At 43.4% G+C, this 19,992-nt stretch overlaps 2 long non-coding RNA genes across 3 annotated transcripts in view; one reads left to right on the top strand and one right to left on the bottom strand.

The window, feature by feature from the left end:
• Positions 1–3,397: 3,397 nt before the first annotated feature.
• Positions 3,398–5,761, bottom strand: LOC121134636. The gene is made up of 3 exons (XR_005871728.1): positions 5,347–5,761; positions 5,043–5,150; positions 3,398–3,438 (listed from the first exon to the last, which is right to left on the bottom strand). It is a non-coding gene; the product is annotated as an uncharacterized LOC121134636 (long non-coding RNA).
• Positions 5,762–5,857: 96 nt separating this feature from the next.
• LOC121134637 overlaps positions 5,858–19,992 on the top strand; it is a 34,052-nt gene continuing 19,917 nt past the window's right edge. For both annotated transcript variants that reach the window (XR_005871729.1, XR_005871730.1), the window contains exon 1: positions 5,858–5,939. This is a non-coding gene — a long non-coding RNA (uncharacterized LOC121134637). The remainder of the gene's footprint in view (positions 5,940–19,992) is intronic.

Genomic DNA, 19,992 nt, shown 5'->3' on the forward strand with positions numbered 1-19,992 from the left:
TTAAAAAAAAAAAGGAAAAAAAAAAAAACATCATCCCAGAACTTCTCTAAGAGTGCGGCATGTTCTGAGGCTGGATTACGTGGTGCATAAGGGATCTGTCATAGTTTTCACATGTATGTTACTTTCAATGTTCTTTTGTAGGGAAAACATGACAACTTGTCAATGTACTGGACTGTACAAACCTAGAAAAATCATGGGTTTTCTTCAGCCTCTTCATTTTCAGCTAAGAAATAGGAAAGTAAATCTACCACCTATAGCAAAGTGTCCTTACAAGTGCCAGGGGCAGAGAAGTCCTGTGGGAATACAAGAGGAAGACAGGTAGGGAAAGAGACACAGGAGAAGAGGAGAAAGGAGGAGGAGAGAGGAAAGGAGACAGGGGAGGAATGAAGGAAAGACAGAATGGAGAGAGGAAAGAAAGACAAATAATTGGGGGAGGAAAAGACATGGGAGAAGGTGTAGAGAGGGAGAGCGGTGGGAAGGAACCAAGGAAGAAGGAAATAAAGGGACAAGGAAGGGAGGGGAATGAAAAGATAGGAGGGGTAGAAGGAAGGAAGGGTAGGGAAGGAGGGAGAGAGAAGTGACATCACACCCTGGTTGTCTAAGCATTTAGAACGGATCTCATCTATGTACCAGAGAAAGCAGTTTGAAGGGAAATGTGTGCACAAAGATACACAGTTAACATCAGCCCCACCCTGCAGATGAGGAAACTGAAGTGCAGTCAGGTTAGATAGCTGCAAAGGATTTCTTTGCTAGTGTTAGGCCCTGCTAGGCTCCAGGATCTCTGTATTAACACCGTGATGGTCTGCAGAGGAACACAAGGCAGCCGCACGGACACTTCCTGATAGGTGATTCGCGTGGATTATGGTGACCAGGCTGAACAGGACACTCCAGATTAGGCATTTGTTACCTATATAGGAGAAAAGGACAAAGCCAGGTTTTTCATGTCTCCTGGTTTACTTGTGTGACTTTACCGCCACTGAGTGGGCCATCCCAAGTCCATGCACCAACGAGGGAGGATTTGCTTCTGTTTTTTAAAGTATTTTAATGTGATTTAGAAAGGGGCAATGCTCTTGTGAATTAGCAAGTGCTATTAATATGGTCATTTAGAAGTAATATGCAGGTTAAAAATAGAACAGGGTCGAAGTAAAGGGAGAAAACATTCAGCAGGTAGGATCCCTAGACGTACACATGCATGCTGAGAACACAAGAACGAGAGTACTTGGAATGCACCATTCTTCATGCAATCGTGCAGAGCGAAATGTCTTGCTTCATAGGTAAGAAACACCAAGGGAGCTAGTGCTCGCTCAAGCACCCAACATGAGGTGTCCTTTACAGAAAACAGCCTGGAGACGTCCCAAAGTGGTAAAAATGGATGACCATATAGCCTATCATTTCTACTTTTGTGAAATTTCCTGAAAAAAAGAAGTCAAGCTTCAGGGAGCCGTCTCTGCTCCAGTGCTCGCTGCAGCGATCCATCATGGCCAAACACGGAAATAGCCACTCACAGCAATGTATGGCTGGGTTAAGGAAACGAGACAGATGTGTGGGATGGAATACTAGTCAGCCTTCAAGAAGAAGGAAGGCCTGCAATATGAAACAGCATAGACAGACCCTGAACACTTTAGGATAAATGAGATAACCCTCTCACAGGAATGGAAACACTGCATGATTTCTAAGATCTTCAAATGGTCAAATGAACTGAAGATGCGGTGCCAAGGGCAAGCAGGTTGGCAGGAGAATGCCAATCAAGCAGCAGAGTTTCCAATTAGGAAGAGTCAGTTCTAGGAAGCTATTGCGGGACAGTCAACAGTAATGCCTTGCACACTTATTCATGAAGAGAATAAATCTCATATTAAGTGTCCCTATGTTAATAAAATAAAATATAAAAGTAGCTTGCCCAAGATCACAAAATTTGAAATCAGCAAATTGGAGCAGGCTAACCCATGAGGGGGTCCCATGCCTGCCACAGTCTCTGTGGTATCTTCCTCCTGCTGCACATGAACCTGAGGCCCAGAGCAAATATCACCCGTACCCACCCATCCCTGACTCCCTCTTCCTGCCAAGATACTCACTGAAATTTGGTGGAGTCACTAAAGCCCGCGAAGTATATTTGTTTAAATTGTCAAGATAAATTAACTTTTAGAGCCCCTTTGGAGTGGTCCTGCAAGCCTGGGCTGGGAGCTAGGAGCCATGAATATGCAAGTGCACGCAGCCATTGAATTAGCCTGCTGCAAACGTGTTTGGAACCAGCTGCTCATTTAATAATCTGGGACAACCACAGGAATAGACAACCAGCCCACTCTGGCCCATTTGCATGGGTAAAGTGATAATTTTATAACACAATTGCAGCAATTAGGTTTCCCCAGACAAAGCTAGGAGAACACCGTTTGGGAGCAATCTTGGGTGTTGCCAGGCAAAGCCTACTGCAGACTCATCCCAGTTGTCAGACATAATAGCATGCTTGCTGGAGATGCCTCCTTCTCCTAGGGAAGCAGTGAGGAGTGTGGCCCCAGCAGGCAGGCAGAGCAGGTGTGAATGCCAGCATGACTGCTGTGGGACTCCAGTAGCTCTGTAACCTCTGAATTCATATGCAAATGGTGAAATGGATGATATGTCTCTAGTGAGCTTCTGCAAAGATCAAGAGGCATTAAAGAAGTGCCATCCATCTTCCATGTAAAAAGCCCAGCAAGATGACCCGCTCTATAAGCACAGTGCTGATTGACCAAAGAAAGTTGAATTTTTGCAAGTTCTTGTCCAGGAAGGTCAGAATCAATCAGTGTTCTCTGAGTTTGGTAAGAGAACTTGTCTTAAAAGAGCCATAGATGAACATAATTAACACTGATTTCTGGCCTCCACATATACCTGCACATTAGTATGTGTGTGCACCACATATGTTATACACATATCCACATAAACATTAAGAAAAAAACAAACAGGTTCTGGACCTGTCACCCTGACTCTGACTCTCCAGCTCCCACAATCCTATACCTTGGCTGTTCTTCTGGGAGATAGATGAGGTATGAACCTTATCACAGGGCATCTCTGTGAGAAGCAAGTTGCAGCTAACAGGTCAGGCACCTGGTTATGCTTCTACACAAGTCCCTTTTAGGACTGGGTTCAGTGTTGACCTTGACTGGATCATTGACACCATCTTTTTTTAATAATTTTTAAATTTAAATAAAAAAATCATATTTTACATACCAACCCCAGTTCTCCCTCTTGTCCTTCCATTCCCGTACATCCTATTCCCCCATCTATTCCATCTTTTTTCCCATTTGATATTTTTTATTTAGATTAGAAACAAGCTGGGCAGTGGTGGCACATGCCTTTAATCCCAGGATTCAGGAGGCAGAGGCAAGCGTATCTCCATGAGTTTTGAGACCAGCCTGGTCTACAAGAGCTAGTTCCAGGACAACTTCCAAAGTCACAGAGAAAACCCTGTCAAAAACCAAAAAAAAAAAAAAAAAAAAAAAAAAAGATTAGAAATAATCTTATTTTACATATCAATTCCAGTTCCCTCTCCAATGTGCCCCCACTCCCTATTCTAGCCACAGGGAGAGTGGTGACTTCCTGTGGATCATCAAAGTCTGCCACATCATTTGGGGCAGGGCCTAAGCCCTCCCACGTGTATTTAGATTGAGAGAGTATCCCTCCATGGAGGAAAGGGATCTCAAAGTCCATCGTGCACTAGGCATAAATACTGGTTCCACTGCAAGAGGTCTCATAGATTGGCCAAATCTCCTAACTCTCACCCAAGTTCAGGAGGCCTGTTTCGGTCCTATGCTGTTTCCCCAGCTGTCTGGCTGGGGTCCATGAGCTCCCACTTTCTCAGGTCAGCTGTTTCTGTGGGTCTCCCCAGCATTATCTTGACCCCTTTGCTCATCCCTCCTCCATCTATACAACTGGATTCCTGGAGGTGGGCTCAGGGCTCAGTGCTTCTGCTTCCATCAGCTACTGGATGGCATTTAAAGTAGTTATCAATCTCATTATTGGGGAAGGGCGTTTAAGGTAGCCCCTCCTCTATTGCTTAAATTCTTAGTTGGGGTCATCCTTGTGGATTTCTGGGTATTTCCCTAGTGCCCGATTTCTCTTTGAACCTATAATGGCTCCTTCTATTAAGATATCTCTTTTGTTGCTCTCCTCTATTCATCCCCCCATTCAATCTTCCTGATCCCTCATGATATTCTCTCCCCTCCTCCCCTCCTTTTTCTCCTCCTGCCCTCTCTTCTCCCCCTTCCAGTTTGGGAATCAGTCTACCTCAAGATCCAGAAATTCCACTCTTAGGCATATACCCAAAGAGTGCACATTCAAACAACAAAGACATCTGTTCAACTATGTTCATAGCAGCATTATTTGTAATAGTCAGAACCTGGAAGGAACCTAGATGTCCCTCAACCAAAGAATGAATAAAGAAAATGTGGTACATTTACACAATGGAGTACTAGTCAGCAGAAAAAAAAAGAATGAAATCTTGAAATTCACAGGCAAATGCATGGAACAAGAAGAAACCATCCTGAGTGAGGTAACCCAGTCACAGAAAGACAAACATGGCATGTATTCACTCATATATGGATATTAGACATAGAGCAAAACATTACCAGCCTATAATCCACACTTCCAGAGAAGCTAAGAAACATGGAGGACTCTAAGAGAGACAAACAGTCCCCTGGAGAAGGGGAAAGTGACAAGAACTCCACTCCATCATTTTATGTCTTCTTTTTACCTGGGATAGAGCACTGTATTCTAAGCCACTGACTTGGCATTGATGTAATGGATCTATTGTTTGCTCTATCCTCTTTGGCTGGCAGAACCCATCTCTTAAAAAATAAATACCAGACTCCCTCTCTCCCTGGAGTTGTGCAATTATCAGTAGCTCAATAGCAAATAAACAAAAACAGTTCAGTGATGCTTCTATACAATAAGAGATAAACAAGGAGACGCTTTAGACTTCTGAATTTTGTCCTTGGATGCTGTTGGGTGATGGTGCTGGGAGACCATGGTGACACATAGTGTCTAGGTTTCCTTTTGCCTAGGGAACTTACCATTCTGCAGTGCTTAGTTGCTTCTTAACTGCACTCTCTTATAATGACCCATGACATTTCAGTTCCCTTATTGTTCTTTCTTCATTGTACTCCCAGTGGAAAAGAACTCTGAGGACCCAGAAGAGGGAGGAGTCAAAAGATAAAATGAGTCTTGGCACCTGAGAGACAGCACTGTCTCCTGGGGCTCCTCCCACCAAATCCCATTAGATGTTGATGCACAAGAAAAATATATTAACCTTCTTTGGAACTGTGTTTTGTTGCATTACCCCAAGCCTCAAGGTTGTTTGTTTTAGTTGATTATTACCTTGTTAATGACTGCAGTCCTTTTCCATCCATCCATGTGGGAGTGAACACTGATAGTATCAGAACAGAAATAAGAATGGACTTGTGTGATGATATACTCTGGAAGATATGCAACCCAAGGGTCCCATGCACAGATTTTATTTTGCAGGGTGATAATAATCTTCCCTGGTTTATATTTAAGCCCCACGTGAGGTCAGACAAAGGCCTGAGGTGGACCTCACCAACTAGAAAATGTAGTCTGAGGATGAAGGACAATGGATAGGTTCTTGGCAACTGTTATAAGACTTCACTAGATGGGAAATGAGATGGCTTTGCAGCACTTGGGTATGGTGATTAGGAAATGCTCTTCTTCAGTTGAAATAATGCTTCAGGGCCTGAGATCTTCAGTTACTGGCTGGCCTTCACCCGTCCTGGGACTGGAGTCATCAAAGCTCAGTCTCTAAGGATATCAGGACTCCATTGTGACCCAACAGAAACACTTCCAGAACTTTCTGTTCAGCTTGGATTCCACTTGCTGCCTTATCTAGGATTTCTGAGTCAGTGTAGGGTGGGGAATAGAAGTATCCTACGCATCAAAGTCGCAGCTGCAGAACTGTAAGTGATGAATTCAGGCACTATTGCTGTGAACTGAGTTCTGATGGTAGTGAGCATATACTAGCTGTGCTTTAAAACATCCTAAGATGTGATTTGTTGACCTGTAATTTATGTACAATAATGGAAATTTACCCGGTTGTGTCTCACCAAGAAGCTACACCACCCTTCCAGGCTCTGAAACTGTGTGAAGACCCTTGTCTGACAATAGTGGTCCAAAGGCAGCCCGTTAGTAATGTGACAATAGGAATGATGATGGCGAATTCATGCAACTGGCTCGAGACCTGTGTTTGTGATGACCACTGTGCCTGAGAGGATTGTCTTATCCTCTGACCCACAGAGAACAATGACTCATGGCCAGACTGGTTTTACTGTTGGTAAAATCTGCAATTATTGGAAGATGCCTATGGGAGTCAACTTCAAGTTCATTGACACCTTTGAAACAGTGATTGGTGTTATTGAGGAATGTGTGAGCATTCTAATAGGTTGTTGGGTTAGAAAATAAAGGGGGATGGGTGCTAAGCTTGAGTCCTGTTATGAATATTCCTCTGATGGGCCTGAGGAGATGACTCAGTGAATAGAGTGCTTGAAGAGTAAGTATACATTCAGATTGCTAGCACCCATTTACATAAATGTACTTGTAATTCCAGTGGAGAGATAGAAAAATTCTGGAATTTACTGCACAGCCAATTTAGCCAGTCAATGAGCTCCAAGTTCAGTAGGAGAAAAAACTGTCTCAAAAAATAGGAAGGGAAAGTCACTGAGGAAGACCTCTGACTTACACACATAAACACACACACACATATACACACATATGTATACATAACCCCCACACCCCAAACCACTTTTCTCCTTCCCTTTTAGATAATTACCTAGTGCTTCTGAGATGGATTGAATTACATACCCCCAAATTGACATGTTGAAGCTTACTCCTCAATGTAACTGGAAGTAGGACCTATCTGGAAATAGTCAAAAATAAAAGAAAATGACATACAACTCTCATCCCATAGAATTAGTGAAACCAGGAGAGACAGCTGATCTGAACAGGGGAGAGCTCTTGGACCCCAGACTGACAGCGGGGAGGCTAACAGGGGACTGATCTGGATCCCCCCAAATGTGAGTGTCAGTGAGAAGGCCTGGGCAACCTATGGGGCCTTGAGCAGTGGATCAGTGTCTATCCCTGGAATACAAACAGTCATCGTGTGCCCATAGCACAAAGAGGGATGCTCTCTCAGCCTGGACTTTTAGGGGAATGCCTGGACCCTACCCGGAGTGAAATGATAGATTCTAGATATCCCCTATGTGGAAGGAATTGGCAATAGGGTGGGAGGCTGGGGGGGAAAGGGAGTGTGGGAGGAGGGGAGGGAGAGGGAACTGGGATTGACATGTAAAACAAGCTATTTAAAATTAAAATAAAAATGATAATAAAAAAAGCAAAACAAAAAAAGAAGGCAAAAAGAAATTTAAGGAAAGTCTCTCCCTCCCTGTTCATGTTTGAGATTTCCACACCAGGACCCATATCAGGCTGCATATTTATCTAAGACTAATAGCTTTTACCACTGTAGGAAGTTAATTTATTTTACCCTGCTTATGGCACTTTGCTTTTGTAACCTGAGCTAAGCCTGGTATATACTATAGCATTCAAACTTGCTGAAGGAGTGGGCAGGAGTCCCAAAGGCAAGGATATTCCATTGTCTGTGTCAAGGGAACTGTCCAGTGAGCAGATGGACAACTTATGGGTGGACTTCATAGTTACAAATTTATGGGTTGTCATTTGAATGGAGTCTGCCCTCTGAAGCCGTACTTCCCACTGGGCTGAAGACGGCGGTTTCTGTCCCACCACCGTTTTGCCCAAATAAACACATGGAAGCTATATTAGATGGCTAGGGCTTCTTAGTGACTAGCTCTCTCTTAGTTATTAACCTATAACTACTAATCTATGTATTTCTACATGGTCTTATCTTACCAGAGAATGCCTGGTGTATCTTATCTTCCAGGTCTCTACATGATGTCTCATCCTGGCCGCCTCTCTCTACTTCCTCTTTCTAGAATTCTCCTCATCTCATAACCTTGCCTGTACTTCCTGTCTGGCTATTGGACAATCAGTGTTTCATTCACCAACCAATAAGAGAAACATACACACAGTAGGGCATCCCCCATCACTAGGTATGGATAAGATCCCACCCTTGACAACTTCCCCTGGATCTCCAAATCTCTGATATCATCTTCTACCCACTAAGAGAAGAGATAGCTGAATCTTTATATTCCCTATTTCTGGGTGCTAAGATTCCTTCTATCCGTATGTGGGAGTGGATATTTACTTAATCGTGGAAAAAGTGCACCAGAGTGCAGTGAAGGCACACTTTCCTATACCATGCAAAAACAATTCAAATAGGACAAAGGGGAGTTTCCCTTTTAGGGTCAGGTACATGCACACACACTCACCTTCTATTTACCAGAATCCTATGAACAATCTGCATCTGGACAATGAACAGCCATGTTACATCTGCAGATAGACATCTTGGGAAACACTTTTCTGAAAAGACAGAGGCGATAAAACCAAAGCCTATGAATAACTCTCAACCTCATGGGTGCACAGTTCTTATTCCCCAGAACAGGTAGCTCTGTTTCTCTTCGGGCAGGAGGCACTTTCTGCCTTAATAGTCGCATATGTGAAATGTGTGTTAGATAGCTGGTTTGATTCCATCTGTAAACCTGTCTACTTTTAAAAAGATGCCAATCATCTTAAAACAGACATTGATGAAACCCAAATTACACCAAAAAAGTCTTAATTAGATGGCAGAGGTAGAGGCTTGCCATCATGCTGGTATAGAAATTTCTATTTAGCTGTAAACCCAATGCATAAAACAGACTTGCTCACTTTGGTATTCTCTTGTGAGCAATAAAACTTGATATTTACAAAAGGAAAAGAAACTCACAAACCTTGTTAGTTGTGTTCTCTGTTGTTACCCATAATAATATAATGTAATTGACTTGAACCAGCCTATGACATCAACACTCCATAGGTAGAGGGTTCTTATACACCTTGTTATTTCTATCTATGGCATATGGTATAAGGTTTAACACACAGTAGGTGCTCTGGTTCATCGAACACAAAATAGTTCTACCATCCTGCCAGTAGGACAGCTATTTTCTTGAGTTGGAGCCTTCTATTATATTGTCTCCTTTAAAAAACAAAACACAAACAAAAAAAACCAGTACTCAGGTTAGAACTCAGGGACTTTCACATGACAGGCAAATGCTCATCATGGAGCCATATTCCCAGCCATTTTTTTAATGAACCCCTTGCTAAAAGATATGATGATGATTTCAATGGACAAGATCATATTGTCAGCACCAACCCTCTAGTTGGATCAGTTGCTGAGAATTGTGTGGGGGGAGCTCTTTATTGCTCATTACTGAGCTATTATCCAAAGTAAGATATCAATTCCCTCAAAGTTATGTCTCTTCCTTGGGGTAACCCTAATCAATTAGCAGCTACTGTGCCAACAGAAGCACCAAAGCTTAGGAGAGCTTCATAGATACCCCAACCCAGAATCCTTTGAAGGAGTTTTCCAGTGACAATCACATGGCAAGTAGGCTTTGCTGTCTGTTCAGTTCTGTCTCCCTCACCCCTCACAGGTACATCTCCAGAGAGAAATCCCAGAGAAGCCTGAAGCATGCAATTTTCCCTTGCAGAGCCTGTTTCTAGGAAACCTTATTTAAAATGATACTGACGATAGGGAGGGTAATGGAGGTGGAACACCCAGCAGGGCTATGCACGGTTGGCTGCAGTAATGAATGTGAAGAGTGCAGAGCTGACGCTGTCCAATACGTGCTGGCATAATCCAATCTAAAGCCACGTTCAGCAAAGAAAATATGAATCCCTTTGAGAGACATTTGGTAGGATTTATATCTCCTCATGATGTCATCCCAGGAGGACATCCATTAGTCTTTCTGTTCTGGTAGTTCTGCTTGTGGGTCCCCAGGAGAGCTGCTCCACAGGGCCGATGTGTAGGCTATAATCTGTACCCTGAGTCTTTGGCATCCTGTATACTGTGAAAGTGCCTCTCCCTCTGGGCCATTCCATTAGAACCCATTGCCACAAGCTATAAACTACACTGATCACCTCCTTTCTTAGCTTCCAAGAGAGATAATCCCCTGCCTAAAGTTCTATCAGTATATTGAGAAATACTCCCAGAAACCTGCCAATTGAAACAGAATGCACTGTATATTTGAAGGTTTAGTTTATATCCAGTGTGGATCACTTCCTATTTTGGTTTTTAAAATTTTCATATTTCTTGCTTATTTGGTCTAGAGTCTCTAGGTCATTTTTGAGTCTTGCTATTCTATCTTCTGATTGCTTCACAAGGTTTTCCTTTGAGTTTTCTAGGAGAATTATCGTGCTTTGCAATTCCATCTTCATTTCAGCTTGAGTTCTCTTCAGTATTTCCATCTCCTTATTGAATTATATTCTCAAGTCCTAGAATGTCTTTATCATTCTAATCACCTGCATGTTGCTCTGTTCTTCAGCATCACTCAGGGGTTTATTCTCCTTTAGTTCATTTTCCTTAATTTTATTAAGCTGCCTTTTTGCATAGTTAGACCTGTGGTATTCTTAGACTGGGGAGGGTGTAGTTAGACCTAGGGTGTAGTTAGGACCTGTGGTGTAGTTAGGCCTAGAGTGTGTTCATACTTAGGGTATAGTCAGACCTGTGGTTATAGTTAGGCCTAAAGTCAGTTAGTCTAGAATGTAGTTTGGCCTATGAAAGTTTCACCTGTACTGAGCATTCATAGGCCCCTTTTCTTGTCATTATTTACTAAACCACACAATAAAGCAACTATGTGTCATTTGCATTGAATTAAGCATTGTAGTATTTAAAATCTAAGAGACAATGTAGCTAGGACTTTACCTTGTTGTATACACATGCTGAATACCTGAGCTCAATCACCAGCCCTCACATAAAAAGTTGGATATGGTGGCATGCCTTTGCAATCCCAGTAATAGGGAGGCAGGCCCTAGTCAGAGAGCCTAGCCAAATTAATGAAGTGTCTTCCAGTGAGAGACCCTGTCTGAGGAAATCAAAGTAGATGATTCCTGAGGAACAACATCTAAGGTTCGTCTCTGTCCTCGGTAATCACATTCACAAACACACAGTTCATATGCACCTGTGTGCACACACACACACACACACACACACACACACAGAAAGAGAGAGAGGAGAATATATAGAGGTTATAGACAAACACTATGCCATTTACATAGTACACAAGTTTCCTCACACTTTGGTGCCTGATGCAGAACCTAGAAGCTATCTCTTATAGAGAGTGAGAGATGCTTGTAGAAGCAATGGCCCACTATACAGCAATAAAACAGCAAAAATTATCTCCATCCTTAACTAAGTAACCAAGTCTTACAAAATGGAAGAAGACAATTGCTTAGGGGCATGCCATACAGTTCCATTTATGTGAAGTTAAGGAAAAAGGAAACTCTGTGGTTTGAAGCCAGGCCAGTGATTTCCTTGGGGACAGCTGGGTTTGGAAGGTGGCCCAGTATGCATCTGTGTGATATTCTGATTCATGGTTTATGAGATTTGTTTCACACTTGGGTTAACTTTGTGCAAAATCAGCCAACTTACATTTCTAGTTTATGCACTATTTGAATATATGATGTACATCATTGAAAACTGAGATTTGAAGTTTGGGACAGGTTTGTTGATAGAGTGCTCTAGGGCTGCCACTCCCTCCCCTTCTTCTTGCTCTGATACTATCTTGTGAAGAAGCAGTGGATCGAGCAGTATCACTACTTTGTAATCATAAAGAAAAATGGTAGTCATTTCTACCCTTGATGGCACATCTAATCTGGATCGTATTTGACACTGTCTGCTTCTAAACTTCTTTGTAAGAAAATAATAATCATCTGGATTCTTTAGACCTCAGTGATAAGCTTCCTATTACTTGGAACAGGAAGCAGCCTAATGGATTCAGAATGGCATGTGTATAGCATATTGTCCTGTGGAGAATGGGGACAGTCTGAGACTTAGGTCTATTGATGTTGGACTAGAAGGGATACAGAGATCAGCACTGATCCATCACCTTGCAGCAAGCTTTACTCCAGGCCAAGCTCCCTTTAGAGATGGAAAATCCTTGGAACCTTTGTTGCTGTCAGAACTGACTCAGGAACTAGATATGGGTAGGAAGGATGCTGGTGACGAGGAGAGTTTCAATGGCAGTGACCAACTGCTGAAGAAACTAAGGAAGACAAGACCTCTACACGGTTGCTTCTCCTCTTGGCATTAAGTTTCATTCTTTTCTCAACAAGGAAGAAAGACTGCCTTTGGAAAATTTTCATGATTCTTTCCTTCTTTGCCCAGGTTCATAAAAAAAAAACTATATCCCATACTACTCATTTCATTTGGAAGTTTTCCTGTTCCTCTATTATTTACAAAGCAGGTCACCTACACCTCACCAAAAGCAGTTGCTTTCCATCCATCTTCCAACTGTCTGTAGACATGGCAGAGTCCTGACATCACAGTCCCCATGGAGTATATAGATATCTCCTCTTTAGGGAAAACACGTTGTCCTCAATGTCAAAGGAAAACCCATGTATTTTTATGTAAATCCCACTGGGCACTGAAATCTGGTTTTGAAAGAACACAGAAAAAGGAAATCATGTAAAGAATTGTCAGCCATTGTCACTATGATGGTGGTGGCTACTGTGCAATCTGATAGCAACTGTCTTCACTCAGTCCCTCTTGTCCTGAACATAGCTCCACCCAATTCAGAATGACAATCACATGCATCCCCAAGGCACCAGCCCTGGAAAACCCTAGGAAGTCAAAAGTCAAAAGCAACTAACTCTGTAGGCATCGCATGGCATAGCTCAGTGACCATATCAATAACAACAGTCACAGTTTACCTTTTTTGTCATGAGTATGTCTGAACACCACTCTCATGCAGTGTCCAAGGACACCAGAAAAGGATGTCAGGTCTCCTGGAACCGGAATTACAAATGTTGTAAGTAGCAATGTGGATGCTAGGAAGTCAATCAGGTCTTTGGGTAGGGCAGCCAGTGCTCTTAACTACTGAGTTATTTCCCAATTCTTATTACCTCCTTTATATAGATAACATCCAAGTGCTGTGGCTGCTTATTCCCAGTGTCACCTAAGAAGTGCCATATCTGGCATGGGGGACTCCTTCTCTCCCCTTTCACCTGTGGCTTAAATGGAAGAGAACAAAATGGCAAGAGCAACAATACCAGGAATGGCCACATCTGGGAAGATTTCAAGTCTCTCTCTAGATCACCCATCTTACAGCATGGTGCTTATTTGAGGAGTTTTACTTCAAACTTGCACACACCTTAACCTTGACCTTTCAGCCTCTGGAGCAACAGGAAACTATACCTCACATTTCAGTGACCTGCTAGTGGTCCTTTCTCTGCTAGCCCTGACCAAGTACTAAACAATGCAGATAGATGCCAGGCTGCATGTCACTCTGTACATCTACAAAGCCATGGCTGACTTCCCCATACAACACTTGGGGTATTTAAATTGTGTGTGCTGAAGAACTATCCCCAACAACACTATGGATGCCAGGGTGATTTCCAACTGGTTCTAATGAGAAGCCAGGGTTGAGAATCACCTGTCTGTATGTTTGAATCATCAGCATTTCTTCTGAGTCTGTCTAACTGGAAGGTCACATACACAAGCAGCCCTATGTGCATCTCTTCTGGGTAGACACTCTGCTATCTCCCACTGTTTTAGTTTCTTCACAGCACTGATGACTCTGTGAGGTGGTCTTTGATGTACATGGTTATTTAATTTCTTCTTTCTCTGAAAATATAAGCTTGGTGAGGTCAGAGCTCTGCACTGTTTTCGCCTTCAATGCTGATGACAGTCAGCATTATGAGTGAATGGAACACTCAGGTGGATGCCTTCCCTCCCCCTCTCCATCTCATAGGTCAGGAATGGTAGAAGTTGGATTTGTGCCCAGACTGGATTGAATTCACAGCCACCCTGCTGGGTTACTTATGCATTCATTATTTTCTTGCCACATTGTGCTTTATTGACTGTCATTTTCCACCACAGATTTTCATTTTGTCTCTCAACAGAACTCCAATGACGGACCCTCTATTAGCTCTATTTTACAGATCAAAAAACTGGGGGCCTAACTGTTGGGGTATTCTATGTTGTCCAGCCCATGGGGGCAGTTTCTGTAGCTTGTCAGTCCCACCACCTTCATATCCTGCTGAGCTGTTTCCCTCTTCTGCCTTTCCAGTGAGCATCTCTCTTCAATTTAGGAACAGTAGGATTTGATTGGGTTATTATGAAGAACAGTCAGTGCTTGCTTGATCTTAGACTGCCCACATTTCAGAGGGTGTTCTACACCTATGCACTTAGTGGTTTTAACAAGTGTTTACGTAAAGTTTGGAGGGAAAATAGAGGGGGTGAGGCATTGGGGCAGGCAGAGGGAATGGAGGGTAGATTTGATCAAACACATTATCTTCATGCACAAAACTCTTAAACAATAGCTTTTTTTTAAAAAAAGGAAAGAAAAAACAAAACAGCACACTGAGTCACATGCTTCAGAGGGAAGAACTAAGGAACATCTTGGCACAACTGTTCCTAGCCTTAAGCTGTGCTGGCTTCTTCCTGTGGCTCTGCCAGCCTAAGGCTGCCTGCTGGCACTTGAGCCTCAAATTAGAAAGTGAGAAGGTTGGAAGCTTCCGGGAGAAGGTGAAAGGGATTTGAGTCCAGCTCCTGGAGGCTGTGGCAGAGTTGGTGGGACTTAGTTGGCAAAGATCTTACAGAGACAGATGGATACAATGAACATCTATGGAGTGTCTGGGGTCTCAGTTGTCACATGCAATCATTTAACCACACAGTGGCCTTGGGCAGTGTGAACAGAGAGCGTGGGAGTCCCGGCTACAGCCTCTTCTCCTGACTGACCCAGTTATGTTGAGGACATCATGCATCATAACTTTTCCTAGTCTTTTACCCCCAATTCAGGACAAGTCTTATTTATTGCATTTGCTCTGATCTCACCACATATGTAGCAGCCTGGTCCCCTTCCAGATTTGTGCCCATTCCACAGGCAGGGTGATGGGTGCATGTAAACACTATGGGGACTTCTAACAATCTCTGACAGTTTTCTGTTTTCCTTAAGATGCATCCCCTGTTCTGAACAAGGTGTCCTAGGCATCCTAGTTAGACTCCCCAAGGAACAACTCCCCGCCCACCGTACAGCCCTGCCTTGTTGTGTGCCAAGCCTTCTGGCTTGCTTTAGGTTTCTAAACACACCGTGTTCCCTCCAGTCTCCAGGCCTTTACACAAGCTGTTCCTTCCGTCTGGCATCTCTTTCCCACCTGCCGCCGCCACCACTGCTACACCACCACTGCTACCGGCACCATCATCACCACCATCACCCTACTTCAACTGGTTAACACCTGACCATCTGTCAGAGCTCAACCTAGCTGTCACTCTTCCAGACGCCCAACAAGACACACTTCCTATCTCATGCCTCCCCCATATGTAGATTAGCCTAAATGTGACTTCATCCAGAGTGATTTCCTGAGTTTTAAAGTCAATGTCTCTGAGAATAGACTTCACGTGACTTTATTCATATCCTAACCTGTAAAGGAGTCTCCTGGGGTCTCAATTAATACTGTTTTCTCAAGTGTATCTCTCTTGCTAGGCAGAAAATTGGGGCTTAGGAAGGCTAAGTTGCCTATTTGGGTTGTACAGAAGTCCTGGGATATGAACCAACCCCTTCACTAACTAAAGCATTTCTTTCTGCTTGCCTTTTAGGGTCTGGGCTGGGGGCGGCAGGGTGGGGGGACTACTACTGAGCATTTCATTTCAGTCCCTGAGAAATAAATGACTGCACTAGCCTCAGCTTGGCTGCACTCCATCATGAGCCAGTTAAAGGGCTGTGTTCCTTAGAACTGCTCTCAGCTGTGGGAGAGAGATGGATGGTCCCTAAAGACTCATCTCATTATCCCAGGAGCCAAATTGGGACCCTGTTAAGGGATAGGTTGCCCATCAATAAGCAGCAGGCTAATTCTACAGCCACATGGTGCAGCAGACTGACCAAAGCCCCAGTAATGTGGCCTCTGACACACCCCTCCCTCCCCCCCGCCATCCAGAGCCAATAGCAATTCTCAGAAAATAAACATAGCGCTTACAGAGCGCCCCCTGAACACACTTGCTCTAATGTGGTACAACCATCATAAGTGATAGCCTGATAAATTAATGGTCCTGCTAAACACGGTTCATTGTGAGCTTCAGTATGCAGCAGCCATCAACAGGGGCAGGGGTATTTCTAGGACAGGTGGCAAGTAAAGGCAATCTGCAGCTGTGTGCACATATCTGTGCAGGGGATCACTGGGCAGTGGTTCTGTGCTGTTATTGTGTGCATGTGAGCAGTTTGGAGCATGGCTATATTCCGCAAACACTTAGTGCATGTGGATTTGAATTCCATGCACCCACTCCTGTGCTTATAATGTCCACTTGACACTGCCAATGTTGGAAGGAATGCATCATAGTAGTTCCACAATAAACATTTGTTTAAATGATTAATAAAGTCATTAATAAATTCAATGATTAATTAAGTCACTACTTGGTCATTATAGTAAAAATGAACTATAATAAATGGAGATAAGAAAGCATTCCCAGACAAGAGGACAAAGTAGGAACATAGTCCAATCAGCCATTGATACCTATGGGTGCAGGACTGTGGCATTGATTGGCTCTTTCCTTGGCTGATCTCTGCATTCTCCAAAGTCAGCAGGACCACAGGAGGTCCAGAGAGGTTATTACCAAAGTATTTTGGTAAAGTGCTCTGCTTTTACCAAGAGTATTTTGCAAAGAGACAAAGTAACATCTTGAGAGAGGTTGGGGATAAGGTTGTTACAGGTAGGTTTGGGGACAGATCCATTAACCAAGACACATAAGAAAGAAATAACCAAGGCTATGTTCAGTAATGATGGCTAGCATGCCCTGAGAGCCCAAAGGATATCTTGTCTTGTGAATTTGTGGGTTCACTGCATGTTTAGTTCCACAAGACAGGCAAGGAGCCTAGACGATCTGGGTCAGAATGGCCAAGTGACTCGTCTTAGGGTTATACAGAATAGGACAAGAAGCAAGATGAAAAGATGAAATGGGGAGAGAAGAGTCAGAAAAGGTGGAGGAAGAGGAGAGTAGATGGCAGGTAGCAGGAGGGACGGTGGGGAAGGAGGGATGAGAGGGGCATGGGAGGGAATAGACAGGCAGTGTCTGTTGGTAAAACGGAATTTTTATGGAGACACAGGTTTGACTAAAAGCTATGGTCAAGAAAACCAGAAGCAACTATTTCAGGGTTATGCTAATGGGATCAGGACAGGACAGTTTATGAGGTGAATGCCACTGAAAGGGAGGAGATAGTCCCAAGGTAATGATCTGTTCTTCATCAAGGCTGAGTGGAGTTCCTGCCAACTTCTCGGAGGCTCACACATATGTGAATAACCCAAGTCTGCCTGACCTGCTGGCTCTGTGACCTGTATACTATAGGAAAGATTAGCTGACACCACCATAACAAATATGGATTCAGGGTAGGGGCAGGGTTATAGAGACATGGCGAACATTCTCCATGAAGACAAAGTAGCAAGAGATAGTGAAGTACTAACGATGAGTATGTTACAGCAGGCCCACCACAGAGATGCCTGGGGTGAGTGAGCTGCTTCAATGAAGCAGAATGGAGGTCTGACATGAGGTGTGTATACAGGAACTGTCCAGGGACACATATATTCTTAATTTCCAGCTACTTTTCATGGTCTGTGCACACTACAATGAATGAAGGGAAACAAAACAGTGCCAATGACTTCCCTGCCTCCCACTCGGTGAGAAGACATCTTTATCTCACTTTTAGGGGCACAGCTTATCCCCTTTATGATTTCTGTTACTTATAGTCTCAGGATTTCCTCAAGCTGCCTGTCTCAGTGTTTTGGCATCCTACCTAGTACCTAAGCATGATGCTCCTAGCCTGCCCCAGTCCCTTGGGAGCTTTTTATTAACTTTCATCTGGCATTTACAAAGAGTCCTTCATGTGTTAACTCCAAGCTTCAGACTCTTCTGCCTCCCTTTCTTAGGTTTCTGTTGACTTGCCTTTCCAGAATACATATAAGAATACTCTGAAAATTCCGGAATCACCAAAGCATTGCTCAATGGGCCTGACAAGCTGTGCAGAAAAGGTAAAGTCACTGCTCATGTACCATTGACTCCAAGGAGCAGCACACAGGGCTCTCTACTCTACCACATACTGACAGCAGACAGCAGGCAAGCAAGTCTTTCCTCTGCATACACAGTATCAGTGACCAGAATGCATTGCTTGGCTGAAAGATACCCATTGCTACTGAGAAAGGTTCATCCTGCACCTTGATGTAGGCAAAGAATCATACTGAAGTGTGAACCAGGACAGAGGGGCAGCATGGGAAAAATCTAAGTAATCTATAGAAAGGGAGTAGAAAATGCTGAAATGTTTGAATTGGTCTTGAGAGGATATGGAGTTTGAAAAATGGCCTCAGATACCCCCAAATTAGCTCAGGTTCTTTCCTGGATGAATGGAAGGAGGGAGAAATCTTTTTGAGCATATACTCTCAGGCATATGCAGATTCAGAGGCATATAGGCATGCCTCTGCATAGAAAATTACATATGATGCATACTCCCTCACATTCAGGAACACAAACAAAAACTTGTAAACTTCTCTCCTCCTGGAAACATGCTCACTCTGAGAGTCTTGCATGATTTACACACACACACACACACACACACACACACACACACATACACACGCACATTTGAGTTATCCAGGAGATATAGGACATTGGTTGACATTCATTCTTAAATTCTGGAGCAGAAGGATTCTCTGAGCAGATAGAAGAACAGAGGGAGTGGACATGCATTCTGGCTCTCCAAGGAAGATGGAATTAACAAGGAAGTGTGAGCTCTGCATCCCTGAAGTCATGAGTTCCAAGATGAGGGCCAGGTTAAAGCAAACCCTTGCATAGCCCTGGACTAATGGTTTCAGCTTTCTTGGAGAAAAGTTTATATTTGCTTTTCCCCACTGCTCTCTGAATGCAGAAGTCAATAGCAAATGAACTTGAAATTCTGGTCTATTATAAACAGCAGGGCCATTTCCACTACCTGGGCAGAATAATTCTTATGAAAGGAAAGTCAATCAGGAAGGAAGATGGAGGCAGATCACAGGTACCTTTTGGGTTGACTTACACAGCAGCTAAATAATCAACAGCTGCTCTCATTGTCCATTACTCCTGTGAATTCCTGCTGAGTGTCATCAGGAGCCTCTGGGCAGAGTCTGGGACTGGCAGGCATACTTGCCAGAGGGAGGGAAGTACTACACTGTACACTCAGGAGCAGGTGGGGGATTGGATCATCATTGCCAGGACAACACCAGCCAGTGAGGCACAAGGCTAGGACTCCACAGAGAGATGAGTGATAACCAGGGCTTTGAATAATGGGCAAAGACCTTGACTTACAACAATACAGAGTGGGGCAGACCCTGGACCTAAGTCATTACAGTGAAAAAAACAAGTGATTTTCTTTAACAAAATGCATAGAATCACACTAAGTTAGTGCAATCTATACACAGAGACACTTTATCCTCTCATTTAACATATCCATGATCAATGACAACACATATCGACAGTCCTCTTTGTGTATTAGGTCCTGCTCAAAGCAGGTTGTGTGAAATAACTTTTCAGTCCTTGGACCAACCTGTCATGTTAGAATGACTGGTTGACACCATCTGAAAATGAAACATGGGGAAGATTATCAGTGGGGAAAGGTCATACAGATGGCAGAGGTAGAGTTTGAACCCAGAAAAACTGGCCTCAGTTTCTAAGAACTGAATAATTAGAATCACAGGTGATTCCAAAGTGAATAAGACTTTTGCTCCAGGGATGCTCGCACAGTGTGGAGATACTAAAAAGATGAATAAAATAGTTGTAAATTGTGGGTTGTGCTAATGCTTCTTGGTTGTCAACTTGACTACATCTGGACT

This window comes from Mesocricetus auratus, unplaced genomic scaffold, assembly GCF_017639785.1.
Source record: "Mesocricetus auratus isolate SY011 unplaced genomic scaffold, BCM_Maur_2.0 Super-Scaffold_4256, whole genome shotgun sequence".
NCBI classification, from domain to species: Eukaryota; Metazoa; Chordata; class Mammalia; order Rodentia; family Cricetidae; genus Mesocricetus; species Mesocricetus auratus.